This window comes from Tamandua tetradactyla, chromosome 5 (assembly GCF_023851605.1).
Source record: "Tamandua tetradactyla isolate mTamTet1 chromosome 5, mTamTet1.pri, whole genome shotgun sequence".
NCBI classification, from domain to species: Eukaryota; Metazoa; Chordata; class Mammalia; order Pilosa; family Myrmecophagidae; genus Tamandua; species Tamandua tetradactyla.
Window position 1 is genome coordinate 186,655,942 of NC_135331.1, and position 18,766 is coordinate 186,674,707.

Genomic DNA, 18,766 nt, shown 5'->3' on the forward strand with positions numbered 1-18,766 from the left:
TGCAGTTGCCTTCTGGTCCCTGGGCAGAGCTCCTTCCTGTGTCACTATGGCCCCCCTCACCTGGCTGCCTGCCCTGAGGACCCCAACACAAAATTTCTCCTCCGATGCCTGGGGGAGGGGGGGATTTATGGAGCAGACCTCATCTCCATTTGCTGCCCCATCCTTCCCTTCCTTCCGAAACCTCCCTTCACAAAGCTGTATGGATGTGTGGATATCACTGAACAGTAGAGCAAAATTAAAGGGAATCACAAAATATAAGGGAGACATGTCAAATCGTATCTGCTAAATAGGATTTCATCATAATTTAAGCTGAGAGTATCCCCACAGTGAAAGCCTGGGCAGGAGTGACCCTGTTCTTGGACTCAACTAGCCCTTCCTTTTGCTCTGAGAGCAGTTTCTTCAAATCTCCATCTATCTTTTGGGAAACCGTGCGACATTTAAGGGGATTCTAAGGGGAAATCACAGAATCAGGCCCTGTGCATTCTGTGGCCAAGAAGGGTCGCCAGGGAGGGGACAGCCTCAGAAGCCCAGGAGCAGGACGGTGCCCCCGGGAGCTGGTCTGGGGAGAAGCTCAAGAACCGCATGAGAGCATGCCTCTCCTGAGCACCTGCGCTACAGTCCCGGGTCACAGGGACAGGCGAGCAGCACCTAACCAAGTGGCCATCACAGGGTGAGGGCGGGTTCTGAAGGAGGCTGTCACCAGGCACTGCGGGCAGCAGAGGAGGGAGCCACAGAGGCAAGGTCCACCCCAGTGAAACCAGCTCCCGAACCAGGAAGGGTGGGGAAGGGGGTGACCGCGTCAGGGAGGCCAGAAGGTCAAGCTTCGGGCAGGAGAAGTCCTGCACGGGCAATGCGGAGAGAAACCCTGGTTCCAAGGCCAGGTCTGCACGTGGGGTCCACGAGGGGTCCCTGCTGGGTGGCTCGGGGCAGCTGAGAGGCTCCTCGGGGAGCCCTGCGAGGCTCCGACTTCAGAGGGTTGGTGTACTCGCAGGTTTTCTCCGCGCCTGCTCTGCTGCCACAGCCCCAATACCCCATGTCCACTGGGGTCACCAGGGTCTCTCCCGAGGGCCCTGCTTCACCTTTGTTTTCCTGGCCTGCTGCTCCCGGGGCTTATTTGTGTAAGAAAAACGCTCTCCCTGTTTCCTGTGTCTCTGCCACTTCCTCCCTGCGGCACCGAGGGACGTTGTTTATCTTTCTAAGCGCAGTCCTGGTGTCGGCCTGGGAGTGGGTGCCCGCGGTGCGCGTGTGCCGGGAACAGCGCGGCGGCCCGTGGGAGCGGCGTGTGCTTGTCGCCGAGGGAAGGAAGCAGCTCAGTAGCAGGGCCAGCTCCTTGCCAGTCCGTCCGCAGGCGCTGTCTCAAGGGACGCGCGTGCCCGGGAGGCTGGTGACGTCCCGCGGCGCTGATAACCGTCTCCACCAAGGAGGCTGGCACGTGCCATTCGCCCTCTCGCTTGTTGACGTGTCCTTGCTGCTTTTAAATGAACTAAGCAATAATCCGAGTCTTCCTCAAAGCGGAGCTAAGCAGGGATCCAAAACTGGGTGCGGATTGCAAGGACGCTGAGCCAACCCCATTCAGCATGGATTTCCTCGTGGTTGCACTCAGCAGCCGGCCTGCTGGCCCTTTTGACCAGCACGCGTCCAGCCAGCCTGCAGGGCAGCGGCAGGTAAACCGCGACGCGGTTCCTTGGTAGTGCTCACAGGGGCTCAGATCCTGGGTTCTTTTCCTGAGCTAAGGAAGAAGGAAGCGAGACAGGGTAGCTGGCCTGGGGGAGAGGGAAGTATGGCACGTTTAATTTTACCTATGAGATGCGAATGCTGAGTGTTATGCTTTGATTTCCAAATGTGGATGGGAGGAGCCCTGTGCCCCATGTCCCATCCCAGGACTAGCCAGTAACAGGTGACTTCCCTTTTATAACCCAGGATATTGTTTTCTAGTGCAACTCCAGCAAAGTCAACTGAACAATATTTGCCAAACAACTTCAGCTTGTTTTCATAAGAGGTGCCTTGCAAAAACGCATTTTGTTTACTGTCACCTAGCAGATTGTGTTTTGATTTTGGTAGCATTGGTTCCAGAAAACTTGCATGGTTTTTGCTGGTTCCTTTCATTACACTTTTCTCCCTCGTTATGACACTAAGGGTGGGTCTTCAAAGAAATTGTTTATTTCAAGTTTTAAAGGGCAATTTTGTTTCCAGGAACATGTAAATGTCTAGGTTTCTGTTAAAGAAGTAGAAAGTTATGAAGCACAAATATAATCAAAAAATATCCAGTTCCCTTTTTTTTTGAATAACACTGTGTTTTTCATTAAAGCCTGTGCCACCCCACACTGCAAAAGCTGCTAATCATGTGACACAATTAAAACATGCACCAGCCCCGTTTACAATTCAAAAAAATAGCAGATGCTACTACTTAGGGGCAAAAGCAAACTAAAATACATGAAATTCTTTTCAGGGATGGGCTCCCCCCTCCCCCCCCCACCCCCAAGAAAAATCAGATTCTTAAAAATCATGTTAAAAGGACATTCTATTAAAAAAGAGAGAGAGAGAGAGAGAGGCATTCTTAAAAAAAGTTGGAGAGAGATTTTTATTTCAAAGGAGGGTATTTTTCAAAGCTCCTTTTATTGCTGGGATTAAATTGTTTCTCTGTACTTGGATTTAAACAAGCTTGAGAACATAAAGAAACATTTAAGGATGAAATGAAATGATTCTGAATTCTGCTTCATAATGAGAGAGAAGACATGGGGAGATTTATCTGAACAAGACTGGTGAGGAGTTGATTACGGTTGAGGCTGGGCATAATAGCAACAAAGATTTCAGTATAGTGCCCTGTCTACTTGTGTGTATGTTTCAGTCACTCTTTAACAATTTACAAAATGGAAAAGGACAGTAAGAAGCAAAAATAAATGTGATTTCCTTTATAAAAAATTACTGTTATTATTTCTTCATTTAACTTCTATAATAAAGCAACACTTTATTCATATGAGGCTTCGATGCTGGCTTCTTGCAGGAGTCAGAAGTGTCGGAACCATTGGAAATACAAAAATCTGGGTGGATACATCACTTTTCAGAACATGATAAAAAAGGCAATCCCATAACCATGCAAATAACTCGACGTTGTTAAAGCAGTCAGTGGCCCAGTCTAAACGATTTCCGATTCAGACCTTTCACTGGCTCCTTCTTAGATTTAGGGGGCCTCTTTACGTCACAGGAAGCAAGGTCTCTCCATCCCTTAGAGACGGCGGTGACATTATTTGGGAGCTGGTTATTTTGATCACTTTATACTTACTTACGTGGAAGAAGAGTTGTAAGAAAAACCTGTGAAATGAGAGTAACTCTGAGAAATGGGTTTTCCACCACCGGCTCGAGAATAAGCCTGAGGCTGCGTCCCAAGCCCTCATCAGCCCTCCTTCTCCACGCTGCTGAGGATGAATCTTGCAAGTGCAGGATTTCCCATTGCAGGATTTCCAACCAGTTATTGCAACATCTCCTTTCCAAGATAGTTCATTTTCCTCAATGTATCTATTTTGACTTATATAAAATGTAACTTTTATCAAGTTACATATATAACTATATTTAACTTATATAAATGTAACTTTTATCAAGTTACATTTATATGCGCACACACAAAGAATATAGGGAATCACTAAGATCATGTTCTCAAGGTGAAAGACAGGTCCTGGGATGAGACCCGGAAAACTTGCACCAGCACATCACAGCGCGGGAAGGTAAGTCGAGGCCCTGCTGCCCTAGAGGCGCCAACCAATTTCATTATGTGGTCCAGGTGAGGGCAGGTACCGTGGCCCGTTTAAAACTATTATTAAGGAAAGACCCACAGCATTTAGAGCTCCGCGGCAGAGGAGACTGGGCGGGTAGCGGGTAGCACCGGCGGGGATCCGCCTTCCTCTGGGCGCGCGGTGTTTATACTCCAGGCCACCGGGGAGACAGACCGTCCCAGCTGCTCGGAACAGGAAAGAGTCCCTGCCTCCGCGGGTGGGAAGCGAAGACCACAAGCTGCACAGGATTTAACGGGCCTCGCCCCGGACCCTCATTCAAATTCTCTGGACTCCGGAATCCGGGCCTGCGCCTTCCCCCGCGCGGCCCCGGGCCCTGGAGGCTCATCCGAGGAGGTGGAATCTGCCCCGCCCCCCGGCTGGAGAGTGGGACTGACACTGGAATCCGGCCCCCGGCGAGGTGCCCCGGTCGAGTGGGGGGTCAAGCAGTCGTGCCTGGGGAGGGGGGAGGGGGAGGGGTGGGGGCACCTCGTGCAGCCCCAGGGGCTCTCCCGGCTTTCTGTCCTCCCTCCCCACACCGCAGCAGAGCTCTTTCTTTTGAGTGTAGGCATTGAACGCCATCTCTGAGTGTTCCTTTTCAGGATAGTCGTCTCCTGCTGTCTCAGGCTTCCCATTTCACTCCCAGCAGGGGTTGGGGAGGCGCCCCACTGTGAACCAGGGGGCACCCCACTGTGGACCAGCCCTTCTCCGTCCTCCGGTCCGACAGACCTTCTGTCATGGCCACCAGACTACTGGCTGCTGGGGTTCCCTTCCAGGGACGGCCAAAGCCCCCAGGTCTTCAATTTATTTCCAAAGTAAGGGGGACACTCTGCTCGCAGTCAGATTTTCCCTCTCCCTGTACCCCAACCTGGATCCAGAGCCAGCTTTAGGTCAAAATTCTAACAGAGGAAGGAAGGAAGTCCTGGGTGGCCCTTCCCGACCCCCCCCCCCCCCGCCCTCCCTCTAATTCCTACTCCTGAAGCAGCAGAGGTCTCTCACTGTGCACCCCTACTTTGTCCTCCCAGCCGGGGGCAAGTTTTTTCTCTGAAACTTTCTGTCCCCCTTCCGGAATATCAAAATGTATTTTCCTTGCTCCCATTTCTTACTGTCCCATCCTACAGTTCATGTCCTATGGGAAACCATTCCAAAAACTAACAAATTACGGCAGCAGTGTTTGAGATTCACAATGGCTGGAGGTGGCCTAAGGGCATGAAGACTGAGGAATGGAAGGGGGAAAGGTGGTGTTTACATACAACGGATTACTGAGAGGCCCCAAGAAGGAATGAAGTTGTGAGGCATGCAAATCGGTGAATGAACCTTAAGGACTGTGTGTTGAATGAAATGTCAGGAACAAAAAGACAATATTACCGTACTTCACTCACATGGACAAGCTATAATATAAAAACTTGGTGAACTAAAGTCTAAAGCATGGGTTATCAAGTTGGGGCCTATTGTAAAGGATCCAGAATTGTAAGCCTTTACAGCTTCAAATACATTCAGGAGTTGTAACTGTTATTTCTAAATTCTGAGATTCTGAACTGTTTGTATATAACCTGGACATTCCCAGAAACTTCAGGTATTTATGTGACACCTGAGACTCTGAGTTGGAGCTCTGAAGTTATGGAAGTCAGCAGTACCCCATACAGAAACTAAAAAGTTGAAAGAGGGATGAGACTTCAATTAGAGATATGAAGGAAGCTAATCTGGATAGGACTAAGGTAGGTTAGAATACAGGGTAAAGGATGATCTCACCCATATTTTGAAACTTCAACTTCTGTGTGATACCAAAGGGAGAGATGTTTATTTGGTGCAAAATTTATATTTTGGGAAGTACATTATCTAATTTAACTTGTATGGTTATGTGAACTCCATAAGTACTTGGAATCTTGAATACGGTATGAGATTTTGTTGGTTTGTCCAGGTTAGTGTGATGCCCTGATATATCCCAGAGTGATATGGGTAGTGAATAAAGAAGTATTTGCAAAGTCCCCTTGGCAGAATGGGGAAAGAGGTGGAAATATTCAACTTCCCTATTCGGAGAATTCCTGATATTCTCACAAGCAGTGGGGACAACCAAATCAATAGGCTGAGCCCTCGATCCTGGGGTTCACCCCTATGAAACTTATTTCTGCAAAGGATGGGCTAAGCCTACTTAAAAATTAGGCTTAAGAGTCACTCCCAAAGATCCTCTTTTGTTTCTCAGATGTAGCCTCTCTCTCTGTAAGCCAACTTGGCAGGTGACCTCACTGCCCTCCCTCCTACACGGGACATGACTCCCAGATGTGTAAATCTCCCTGGCAACATGGGATGGGACCCCCAGGATGAGCCAGGACCTGGCATCATGAGATTGAGATACCCTTCTTGACCAAAAGGGGGAAGAGAGAAATGAGATAAAGTTTCAGTGGCTGAGAGATTTCATACAGAGTTGAGAGGTTATCCTGGAGGTTATTCTTATGCATTATATAGATATTCCTTTTTAGTTTATGGTATATTGGAGTGGATAGAAGGAAGTACCTGAAACTGTACAGCCGTATTCCAGTAGCCTAGATTCTTGAAGACAATTGTGTAACTATATAGCTTTTACAAAGTGACTATGGGATTGTGAAAACCTTGTGTCTGATGCTCCTTTTAACCAGGGTATGGACAGATGAATAAACAATGTGGATAAAAATAAATAATAATAATAGGAGGGATAAGGGGTAAAATAAATTGGGTAGATTGAAATACTAGTGATCAATGAGAGGAAGGGGTGTGGGGTGTGGGATGTATGAGTTTTTTTCTTTTTTCTTTTTGTTTCTTTTTGTGAAGTGATGCAAGTATTCTAAAAAATGATCTTGGGTGATGAATGCACAGCTGTGTGATGATATTGTGAGCCTGTCCTGTGCTACCTTGTCATAAAGCTCAGTCAGCCATTACTCTATCAGGCTAATTCTGATTTGTTTCTTATCACCTACTTTTGGGATCATGCATTGCCCACCCTCATTTCAGCAGGAACTCACATTTCTAGATCTTGACCATTTTTCAGAATGCTTTTGCACACTCGAGGCAGCGGTGCAATTGCACGGAATGAGACCTGACTGGGGTATCCAGCAGACTCGGTCCAGGCCCAAGGCGACCACCTCCCAGCTCCGCAAGCTTGGCAAGTATTCAACTTCTTTGGACCCTCATTTTCATCATCTGTGAAACAGGAATTTGTTACATACGTCCGAGTTGCTGAGTGCATTTACTGAGATAACACTTGAAGTTGTTTCATGCAGCAGTTGCCATCAAACCCAGCCACTCTGCTGGCTAAGAGTCCTTTTTGAGTCATGTTTTTTTAATATAAACATGGTCTGACAATTGCAGAATGTGGGTCACCTTGCTTATCACTTCTCATTTTTCAGTGGTAATTGTTTCACTCAACAATGCAGAACTAGCAAACAGCCACTGACCTACTTGTTTAGGTGCTAGAAAACTCCAGGAGATATACTGCAATCATCTTAGATTCAATTTTGGGCTTACCTCGAGGACCTAGTGTTCCTATTTGGAGAAGCTTAAAAATAAATGGAAAAGATGTGGGAAGTGAGAAAAAAAAGAATGTCTTAATATGACTCTTCCTGCTGAGGGCAGGAATTGCCTCTGCATTTGCATTTTGAGTATAAAGACTAATCTCACTTTAAAATAGGTCAAACATTGGTATTTCCAATCTCTCCCTTGAGAATAAACACTATAAAATGATAAGGTTCACTGCTGAAAATTTTTCCCATGGATAAATGCTAAGATTTCCCTGCTTCTTGAAAATTCCAAGTGATCCAAAATATCTAAGAATGTTTGATCAGGTAAAATGACCCATTTCTATATAAAAAGAGTCATGTAAGCATACCTTAGAAAGAGAGCATTATTGACTCTAACTGTAGTAGGAAGGGAAAATATACTTGACTAAAGCTGCCACTTCCTCTCACAGTAGTGATGGTGCCTTTTTTTGAGGCACTCTCTCACAACTAAATTTAACAGATTCTTCTTTTATTTATTTTGTGCTTTTCCTGTAAAAACCGTGACTTCAGTTTCTAGGGCTGTTTTACACAAACACGGCGGTATAAAACAGAAATGTTTCCCCTCGCAGTTGAGGAGGCCAAACATGTGAAGTCGAGGTGCCGACAGGGTGGTTCCTTCTAGTCTAGAGGCCTTGAGGGACAGTCTCTTGCATGTCCCTCCCTGAGCTTCTGGAGTTGCTGTGACCACTTGGTGATCTTGGCTTGTCGATGCGTCTCTCGAGTCTCTGCCTCCATCCTCCCATGGCTTTTTTCTCTGGGTTCCGGTGTCTGCTCCTTTTCTGTCTCTCAGAAGACTGTTCCCATTGGATTTAGGAAACATCAGGGTCCAGGATGATCTCCTCTTGAACCTTACCTTAGTGACATCTGCAGAGATCCATTTTGCAAATAAGGCCATATGCTGAGGTTCCAGCTGGACATGGATTTGGCACTATCCAATGCAATCCAAGTAGAAAACCCTGCTGTTCCATGGACTGGGAAAGGGGGTGTCAATATTTTATTGATTTGTCTTGGAGTCACTCTTGTAAATTATGGCAAGCTAGTTTTGTGGGTTAGAAAACTAAAACTAACAATAAAAAGGTAGATATGACTACCCCATTTCAGAGGGCAGGCTCCAAAGGCCCCAGAAGGTGCCACCTGTCCCCCAAGCCCAGGCAGCTCTGGCCATGCCCTGGTGTACTGAAGTCAACACCACGGCCTGGTCTTGTGGGAGCTGCTCACCTTTGTGGTGTTCCCTTTGCCAGAGCCCCAGCCAGCTGTCCCTGCACAGTGTGCAGCTGTCCAATTGGTGCCGAGATGAAGGCAAGGCAGCGGGGCCTGCACCAGGAAGAGCCATTTGGCTGGCTGCTGTATCTCTGTACTTCCATTGAAAGAATTGACACTTTTAAATCTGAGATTACTTCCCCATATGTGTCCCCAAGCCCACTCTTCAGCTTTCTCCACCTGGGCTAAACTTTGATGCCTCTTTCCCCTCACTCAGGAAACCACAGCATTTCTTCCTTTCAAGGGTCTTCACCATTTATTCCTTCATCTCTACCCTGATGGACTCCATGCTGGTCCTGTGCTTTATAGCTCATATCTAGAATCTTGAAACAAGCTTTGAACTGTTTCCCCTGCTTCCAGACTCAGTGTTTAGAGTCAAAAGTAGTAGTAGCCTCCTGCCACTACTCCCAGCACACACAGGTAAACACAGCTCCCAGTGTATTTCCCATGGTGCTTCCAGACTCAATGTTTAGAGTCAAAAGACCCGATCCTGGTGCTGGCTCCACAACCAGCCCTTTGTTTGACTTTGGGCAAGTTACAGGAAATATTGAATTTGAAAGGATAAACTAGGTTAAGTGGCTATCAAGAGAAGCAGGGGTAGAGGGCACATGTCAGAATGGCCCAACCTGCCACTTAGTTTCCCTTTGCCTCACTATCTAAATCCATTCTTGGCTCTGAGCCGCCACTGGGGAGGCTGAGCCCTCTGGACTTTATCATTGATTCCCTTGCCAGCTGCTTCCTGACAGCCAATGGGAGGTACAGAGATGGGAGCAAGGGAGGAGAGAGAAATTCAGGTATCTCTTCCCTGCTTCCCCCTCCTGTTGGGCAATGTTTTAGCTCCCTGGCTGCTAAAACAAATACCATACAATGGGTTGGCTTAACAACAGAGATTTATTGGCTCACAGCTTCAGCAGCTAGAAGGTTTGCTTCCTCCCGTGGTTGGGCACTCTCTGGGTTTCCAAGGCTTTTCTGTCACCGGGCAATGCACCTGGTGGTGTCTTCACCTTCTTCTCTGTGTCCCGATGACTTCCAGACTCTGGCTGTTCTCTGTGGCTTCTCTCTCTCGGCCTTCTCTATAAGGCCTCAGTATTAGGATTAAGAACCCTCCTGATTCAGTTAGGTCACATCTTATCTGATGTAACCTCATCAAAAGGTCCAATGTGCATTGGCTTCACAGCAGCAACAGATTTAAGACTTGTTAGGGTTCCTAACTCCATGTCACCACAAGCATCCCTTCCTTCCTTCCCTGTTCAGACCTCACACACTAATCCTAAGGGATCCTAGTTCTTTAAGTGTGGTCACCTGATCAACAGAATCAGCACCACCTGAGAACTTGTTAGAAATGCAAATACATGGGCCCTATCCCAGGGTTAGTGAATGAGAGATTTAGGGTGTGGGGCTCAGCCCAGGCCTTTGGAGATACAGAAAGAAATCACCCTGGAGAAAGTTGTTGGAACCCAAAGGCCTGGAGAGAAGGCCAGCAGAGATCACCCTGTGCCTTCCCAGTAAGAAAGAAGCTCAGTGGAAAGTTAGCTGCCTTTCCTCTGAAGAACTAACGAAATACATCCCCTTTTATTGAAAGCCAATCCATCTCTAGTGTGTTGCATTCCAGCAGCTAGCAAACTAGAACAGATTTTGGTACAGAGTGGGGTGTTGCTGTGGTTTGCAAATAACAAACATGTTGGAATGGCTTTTTTTTTTTGCAGTGAATGAGTGTTTCTATTTCTTCACATCCCTCTAACCCTTGTAATTTTCTGTTTTTTCAATAGTGGTCATTCTGCTAGGTGTGAAATGGTATCTCATTGTAGTTTTCATTCCCATTCCCTAATAGCTAGAGACGTTAAGCACATTTTCATGTGTTTTTTAGCCATTTGTACTTCTTTGGAAAAATATCTATTCAAATCTTTTGCCCATTTTTTTCTTAAGTTGTTTGTCTTTTTATTATTGAGCTGTAGGATTTCTTCATAATATTCTGGATATTAAACCCTTATCAAAATTGTGGTATCCAAATATTTTCTCCCATTGAATTGGCTGTCTTTTTATTTTCTTGACAAAGTCCATTGAAGCCCAAAGTATTTAATTTTGAGGAGGTCCCATTTATCTGTTTTTTTTTTTTTTTGGCTTTTCAAAAGGGGAATTTAATAAGTTGCTTGTTTACAGTTCTAAGGCTGAGAAAATGTCCCAATTAAAACAAGTCTATAGAAATGTCTAATCAAAGGCATCCAGGGGAAGATACCTTGGTTCAAGAAGGCCGATGAAGTTCAGGGTTTCTCTCTCAAGTGAGAAGGCACATGGCAAACACGGTCAGGGCTTCTCTCTCGGCTGGACAGGCACATGGCGAATATGGTGTCATCTGCTAGCTTGGTCTCCTGGCTTCCTGTTTCATGAAGCTCCCCGGGAGGCATTTTCCTTCTTCATCGCCAAAGGTCACTGGCTGGTGGACTCTCTGTTTCATGGTGCTGCAGCATTCTCTGCTCTCTCTGAGTCTCCTGGAATGGCTTTTTAAATGGATAAGGGGAAGAATCTGGAGGAGTTGTGAGAAGGCTGATAGAGAAGGCCTAGAATGCTTTGGAGAGACTGTTGGTAGAAACATGGACCTTAAAGATACCTCTGACCAGGCTCTAGACAGACATGAGGAGTGTGCTATTACAGACTGGAAGGAAGGTGATCCTTGTTTTAAAATAGCAGACAATCTGGCCAAATTGACTAATGGCTTTGGCTGGAAGGCAGATTTTAAAAGCGATGAACTTGGATATTTAACAGAAGAGATCTCCAAATTAAATGCTGAAAGTGCAGCCTGGTTTTTCCTCACAGCTTATAGTGAAATAAGATAGGAGAGAGATAAGCTGAGAACTGAACTCTTGGGTACAAAGAAACTAGAAATTGATATTCTGGAAAATTCTGGGCTTCCAGAAAGGGAGACCCCAGAGAAAAGAGCCCCCTGTGAGTATTTAACCAAATGTGGAACCAGCCAGCCACTTCAGAGAAAGCCAGGATTGGACATGGAGTTATCCAGGAAGGATTTGTGGAAACTCTTTATGACTGATGGGCATGATTCAACGTTACTGCATTGAAAGCCGATGAGAGTGCTGTGGGACCTGTATAAACAGAGATGCTGCCAGTCTAGACTGGGGGGCTCAGAGAAGGGACACATTGGATGAAAAATAATTTCAAAGGCAAAACCATGGTGGCTGAGGTCTGAAGTCAAGAAGCTTCAGACCAGGAGAGCGGACCCACCCAAGCCTATGGAGAGGGTGAGTTTGCCCCAAAGGCAGAGATGGGCCTTCCACCTCATTGCAGTGGAAAAGTCATGCCACCTCAGGCCTTGGAGAGGGTGAAGCACATTCCTTGGGGGTTGGGGAGAGCCTGGCTGCCACCACATGGTGGGGTTGAGCATGTGCCCCGAAGATGGCAGAGAGTCCAGGTACAGCCCCAATGCTTGGAGAGGGTGGAGCCGAGAAAAAGGTGGTTTCCCCAATGTCCCCCAAGGTTGCATTCAGAGAGAGGCAGGCCTCTGCTTAGGCCCTTGGAAAGGATGGAACTGCCACTTTCTAAAGCCCCGAGGATAAATTACTGTCAAACTTTGAAATCTAATGGACTTTGCCCTGCGGGTTTTTGAAACTGCTTGGGTCCTGTGACCCCTGTGTTCCTTCCTTCCTATGGAAATGGTATATGTATCCTGTGACTATCCCTCCTTTGCATATTGGCACCAGATAACCTGTTTTGAGATTCATAGGTCCACAGCCAGAAGAGAATTTGTGCCACTTTAATATCATTTAAGGTGATGCATATAGTTGCCAAGTGACAAGGGGTGGACACTTTTTTTGCCAACTTGGCTAGGTGAAGGTGCTTAGTTCTATTGCTGTGGACATGAGCTGATGGCATGTGAACCTCATCTGTTGTTGATTACATCCACTGTCAGCTAGGAGGCGTGCCTGCTGCAATGAATGATGTTTGATTTAACTGGCTAGTGCTTAAATGAGAGACTCAATGTAGCACAGCCTAAGCAGCTCAGCATACCCCATCTCAGCACTCGCAGCTCAGCCCAGGCCTTTGGAGATGCAGAAAGAAATCACCCTGGGGAAAGTTGTTGGAACCCAGAGGCCTGGAGAGAAGGCCAGGAGAGATCATCCTGTGCCTTCCAACATAAGAAAGAACCTCAGTTGAAAGTGAGCTGCCTTTCCTCTGAAGAACTTATGAACTAAATCCCCTTTTATTAAAAGCCAATCCATCTCTGGTGTGTTGTTTTCCGGCAGCTAGCAAACTAGAACAGGTGGTAACTGGAAGAATTGTGAGGCACTTGATAGAAAAGTTCCGCATTGCTTTGAAGAGATTGTTGGCAGAAATATGAATGCTAAAGGTACTTCCAGTGACGCTTTAGAAGGAAATGGAGAGTGTTATTGGAAACCAGAGGAAAGACAATCTTTGTTTTACAATGACAGAGAACTTGGCAAAATAAATTCTGATGTCAGATAGAAAGTGGTACATGAGAGTAAAGAACCTGGATATTTAGCTGAGGAGATCTCCATGTTAAGTGTGGAAAGTGCAGCCTAGTTCTCCTCACAGCTTGTAGTAAAATGCAAGAGGAAATGGATAAGCTGAGAACTGAACTCCTGGGTACAAAGAAACTAGAACTTATTGGTTTGGAAAATTCTGAGTTTCCAAAGAGTGAGTCCCCAGAGGATAGGGCTACATGTGAGGGGTTTAACAGAACATGGAACCAGTTAGCTATTTTTCCGGAAGTCAGGATTAGAAATGCAGTTGACCAGAAAGGATCTGTAGAAAGTTCTTTTGACTGATGGACTGGACCTCTGTGAACTACATGCAAAACTGACAAGGGTTTTGTGTGATCTGTATGAACATAACCACTGCCAGCCTGGACTGAACAGGACAGAGAAGGGACACATCAAAGAAAAAATCACTTCAAGGGCAGAACCGTGGAAGCTGAGATTTGGACCAAAGACATCTTCTCAATGCAAGAGAGCAAGCCCACACATGTGGGTAGAAAAGGTTAGTTTGCCCTGGTGCTTGGAAAGGGCAGGCTTTTGGCTCCATTTTTCAGTAAGAATGCTGCCACCCAGTGCTCTGAGAGGATGGACCCTGTGCCTCACAATTACAGAAAGCTTGGCCACCATTCTGATGCGTAGAGAGGCTGGAGCCTTCACCCCAGCATTCAAGGAGTGGACAAGCACTGGAAGGGGTTCAACAGGTCCGGAGAACAAAATATCATTCCGTAGATGACTCTTGAAATCGAACGGAGTATGCCCTTCAGGGTTTTGGAATTGTTTGGAACCTATGACCCTTGTTTTCCTTCCAATTTCTCCTTAGAGGAATGAGAATATTTGTATTTGTCCTTCCGTTGTATATCCGAAGTTTGTTGTTCTCTAGGTTTCACAGGTCCACAGACACAGGATAATTGTGCCCCAGGACAGACCATACCTATACCCAAATTTGTTAAGACTTTGTACTGAGCGTTGTTTCTGAAATGACTTAAAGTTTTTGAGATGTTGCGATAGAAAGAATTTATTTTGCATATAGAAAGAACATGCCTTCTGGAGGTCTAGAGAGTGGAGTGTGGTGATTTGAAGCTGTAGTATCCCAGACAAACATGATCTTAAATTTGATTCATTTCTATAGGTGTGAAACCATTTTAAATAGGAGCTTTTGATGATGTTACTTCAATTAAGGTGTAACCTGGCCCTATCAGGATAGGTCTTAAACCTGTTACTGGATCCTTTATAAAAGTAGTAAAATCCAGACAAGGTGAGAGAAAACTGCAGGAAGCAAGAAGCTGAAACAGAATCCTGAAGAGGAGAAAGAGGCTAGAAGATGCTGCCATGTGCCTTGCCATGTGACCGAGGAACCAAAGGTCACTGGCAGCCAGCTCCAGAACACCACAGCCTTGGGGATAAAGCATCACTTTGTTGAAGCCTTGATTTGGACATTTTCCTGGTCTCAAAACTGTGACTGAATAAATTCTCATTGTTAAAGTCAACCCACCACACGGTGTTTTCTTGAGCAGCCTAGGAAACTAAAACACATGGAGAGTAATAAATTAGACCATGGAGCACAAACTATTAAGCTGGGTAGGGCTGAATGTATTGATATGGATATGCTTACATAGACTTACCAACGTGGTTCTCTACCATAGCAGCACATTGGAACCACCTTTAAAAAATACTGATAATGCTGGGGACAACCTCAGAGAATCTGATTTAATTCTTCTGGGAGTATAGCTTGAGCATCAGGGACTTTTAAATCACTCTAGACATTTCTAATAGCCACTGCTGCAGCACAGTTTCCTTAGCTGGTTAATTGAACCAGTAAATGAGATTGAGTTTTCAGAATTTCTCTTGGAAGAAGAAGGAATCCAAAAACTTAGGGAGGTGATGATGGAGCAGATCTATTATGTACAGTCTGTCCAGTCACTGTCCCACCCCTGTCCTCTCCCCACCCCCACTCAGGAAAGCCCATATGATATTCCCCCAGTTAAGAAATGTCCAGGTGAGAAAAGTGTAACTGTCTTTAGAAAGCTCTGCAGAAGTGCAAGGACATCTCTAAGTCAGAGATAGGGGTGGGGGATGCTGCTATGGAATTGAGCTTCCTGATTTCAATGGCAGTAATGGAATCCTGCCATAGAGCATTGGAGGAAACAATTATAATAGGTCAGAGAAACAAGAATCAGTATCAGATTGTCATACTCAAAGGAATCTGAGGTGGTGACTAACTGATGCCACCACCCAATGGAAAGGGAAAGTTGGGTAGACTATCCGCATATTTGTTGGTCTACATATCTGGGAAAACCTGTGTCTAGTTGGCAGAAACCAAACTCTTCACCTGGAGAAAGACCTTGTCATAAGATGCCATTTGCCATCACTGTTCCTATCAGATGTATCAGAACCTGCAATGGGAGAGGAGGATGCACTTAAAAAAAAAAACCAAACCTCCAAATGGCACTATTATATCCATAACCTTTCCTTCTTTTCCTTCCTCCTGCCCAATTGAGGGCATGTGATTTTTATTTGGGTCCCTCTCAGGTCTAAGAGTTCATGTCCCTATGGCAAAGTCAATCTTGTGTCAATCAAAGTCCTTCAGTAGCTCTTCACTGACCTCAAAAAAATATCAATTATTTACCTTGGCAATCAATTTCTCCTATGCTGCTTATCACATCTCATCTTCTACTAGCTGTCTAGTCATGCTTCCCTACCTTTTTCATTCATGGGTCATGTAGAAAATGATATGTGCCTGGCACTCTAGAATAAATGGTCAAAGCCCCCAGGTAGTGGTGGCTGTTCCTGGGGCTCTCCAGTCCCAGCCCTCTCCAGGCCTTATCAAAGACTGAGGAACTCAATATCCCCCACACCTGCACACTTGCAGGCTAGCCTAGGTGCTTCACCCAGGTGAGTACTTATGGTTGGTAAGCTTAGTGGATCCATAGAAATCCTTCCCTCCTTTTCAGGTTGTGCTAACAAAAATCTTTACTCATTAGTTCCTCAACATCTTTGCCTTTCCACTTCCTATATACTCCATCTCACTCTTCTCTGTCTATCCAAACCTAGTGTGTCTTCTGATAAGCAGTAGAAGCCCCAAATCTTCCAAGAAGGCTCCCCCAGGTTATAACCCAAGCTACAGGGGAATTCCCAGGGACTTATTCTCTGTAACACTCACTTGACCTTGAATAATAATTACCTTGATTTGCTGATACATCATCCCATGCATTTATATGTTTCAGGGCCATGGCTCCAGTTTTGCTAAGGCACCACTAGCCTGGCTGCCTCTTTTGCCATTGACAGTAAAAAAAAAAAGACATCAACAAGGGAGGGAGCTAGAGCAGGAGAGGAGATAACCAATGTTGAGGAGCAGTACAGAACTTCGCAGCCTTCCTGTGAACCACTGCTGGGAATTCCAAGTATTCCATGGGATTCATGTGCTTCCATAGAGAAGTACTGATGTGTGGTCATGAGAGTAATATGATTTCCAGCTGTCCCCCAAGAAGGGTTGGGAAACATGGGTTCAAAGGAGACTGAGCTTTTCAGAAACAGAAAGCATAGCTCTATAGCATTGTATATACATGGCAACACTCCCGAGAATATATCTTAAAATTAATTAAAATCAACCTGGGAAAGAATTTAATCTATTACATTTTTTTGGAAGAAACCAAAAGCTGACTGTGACTAGCTTAAGCAAAAGAGAAGTTGGTAGGGAAAGATGGCAGGCAGCTCAGAGATTTGAAGGAAAGGCTAACCCTAGGTCTCAGGAAGCATGGCATCCAGGGTAGCTCAGACATCATACATGGGACCCTGTGGCTTCTCTGGGGTACTACCATGGCTCCAAAGCCCTTCAATATCTGGGTCTCTGCTCTCAATTCCGATTCCCTGAGACAGAGCCTATTGGCCCAGCCTCAGTGGTGGCACTGTGCTGGGATGGCATATGGAGAAGGAACAACAAAATCCCATGGAATGGCAGTTCCCCCAAGTATTTTAGTTTGTTAAAGCTACCAGAATACAATATACCAGAAATGTAATGGCTAATAAAAAGGGAGTTTATCAAGTTACAAGTTTACAGTATTAAAGCTGTAAAAATGTCCAAATTAAGGCATCCAGAGAGAGATACTTTGACCCAAGGAAGGCTGATGAGTCCAGAACACCTCTGTCAGCTGGGAAGGCACATGGCTGATGTCTGCCAGGGTTTTTGGCTGCTGATTTCAAGCTTCTCCAGGGGATGTTTTCTTTCTGCATTTCCAAATGTCTAGTTCTTCTTGTTGGCTCTGTCGCTCCTGAAGCTTTTTCCAAAATGGTTCCCCCTTAAAGGACTCTAGTAAGCAACCCCACCTTGAATGGGTGGAGACACATCTCCATGGAAACAACTTAACAAAAAACATCCCATCCTACAATATCAGTTCAGGATTAAAGAACATGGTTTTCCTGGGCTACACAACAGTTTCAAACCAGCACACCAAGGAAGCAAGGATGAACAGAAAACGTAAATAGTAATAACTGCCTACCACAATGCCTGTTAGTTTGACTAATTGACCCTGTGATTCACCACTAATATTTTACCTCATTTTCTAGTTTACAAAACAATTTTCATGCACATTTTAGTTTCTGTAGCTGCTCAAGCAAATATCATGCAATGAGTCAGCTTAAACAAAGGGAATTTATTTTCTCATGTTTTTGTTTTTTAATTATCAGCTTACTTTATTCAAGTACAAACACTAAATACACTGCAAATTATTAATGTAAAATCATGCTTAGGAATCATAGCAATTGCTGATCTGTTGGATGGAATAATTATTAAATCCATCTAATCACTGCATAATTAGAGCCTTCCTGGCCTGAGAGGGGGACTGCATCAACTCTGGGATTGATTTCTCTGCTCAACAGAGTCCCAGAACTGAAAAGAGAGAGTCCAGAGCTCTGGGACAGGAAAGTTGGCAATCGTTAAGTTGGGGTATGCTTATGGTTCTGAGGCTAAGAGAAAGACTAAATCAAGGTACCTTCAAGGCAATATTTTCTTCCTGAAGATTGTCGTTGTGGAGTTTTCTGCTGTAAATCCTTGGTCCTTAGTTTGTCACATGACCTTCACATGGTGGTCTCTCCCAAACCCATTGATTTCAGCTTCTGGCTGCATCATCTATAGCTTTTATTTTCTCTCTGTCTGAATTCATTCTGCTTAGAAAGGACTCCAGTGATAAGTTTAAGACCCATGGTGAGTGAGGTGGGTCACACCTTAACTGAAGTAGCCTCACTGAAAGGTCCTACTTAAAATGGGTTCACACCTACAGGAATGGACTAAGTTTAGGAACATATTCTTCTGGGGTACATATAGTTCCAGACCACCACAGTGTATGTTATCTAATCATTTGAAAGCTTCTGTGGTTTTGTTTATGGCCTCACTTTAGAAATAAGGAGATTGGGTCTCAGAAAAGATGTCACTTACACAGGAACTGAAATCCAGATCTTCTGAGTACAAACTCCAAGACTTTTCCATTATTTAACACTACTCCCTTACAATAAAATAAAACTGATCCAGCCTTGAGACATTTTGACTCAAGGCTGGATCAGTTTGAACTCAGTGTATATAGTATTTTTCCAAAATATTTGAGTTCCATGATACTATGAGAAAAAAATAAGTACTGGATATTACTTCTAGATCTATCATATACTAGATTTTACTCAGTTAAATTAAATTCAATAAATGTGCACA

At 45.1% G+C, this 18,766-nt stretch overlaps 1 pseudogene; it reads left to right on the forward strand.

The window, feature by feature from the left end:
• Positions 1–1,577: 1,577 nt before the first annotated feature.
• The window catches only part of LOC143683413 (ubiquitin-ribosomal protein eS31 fusion protein pseudogene), a 73,139-nt pseudogene continuing 55,950 nt past the window's right edge, over positions 1,578–18,766 (forward strand).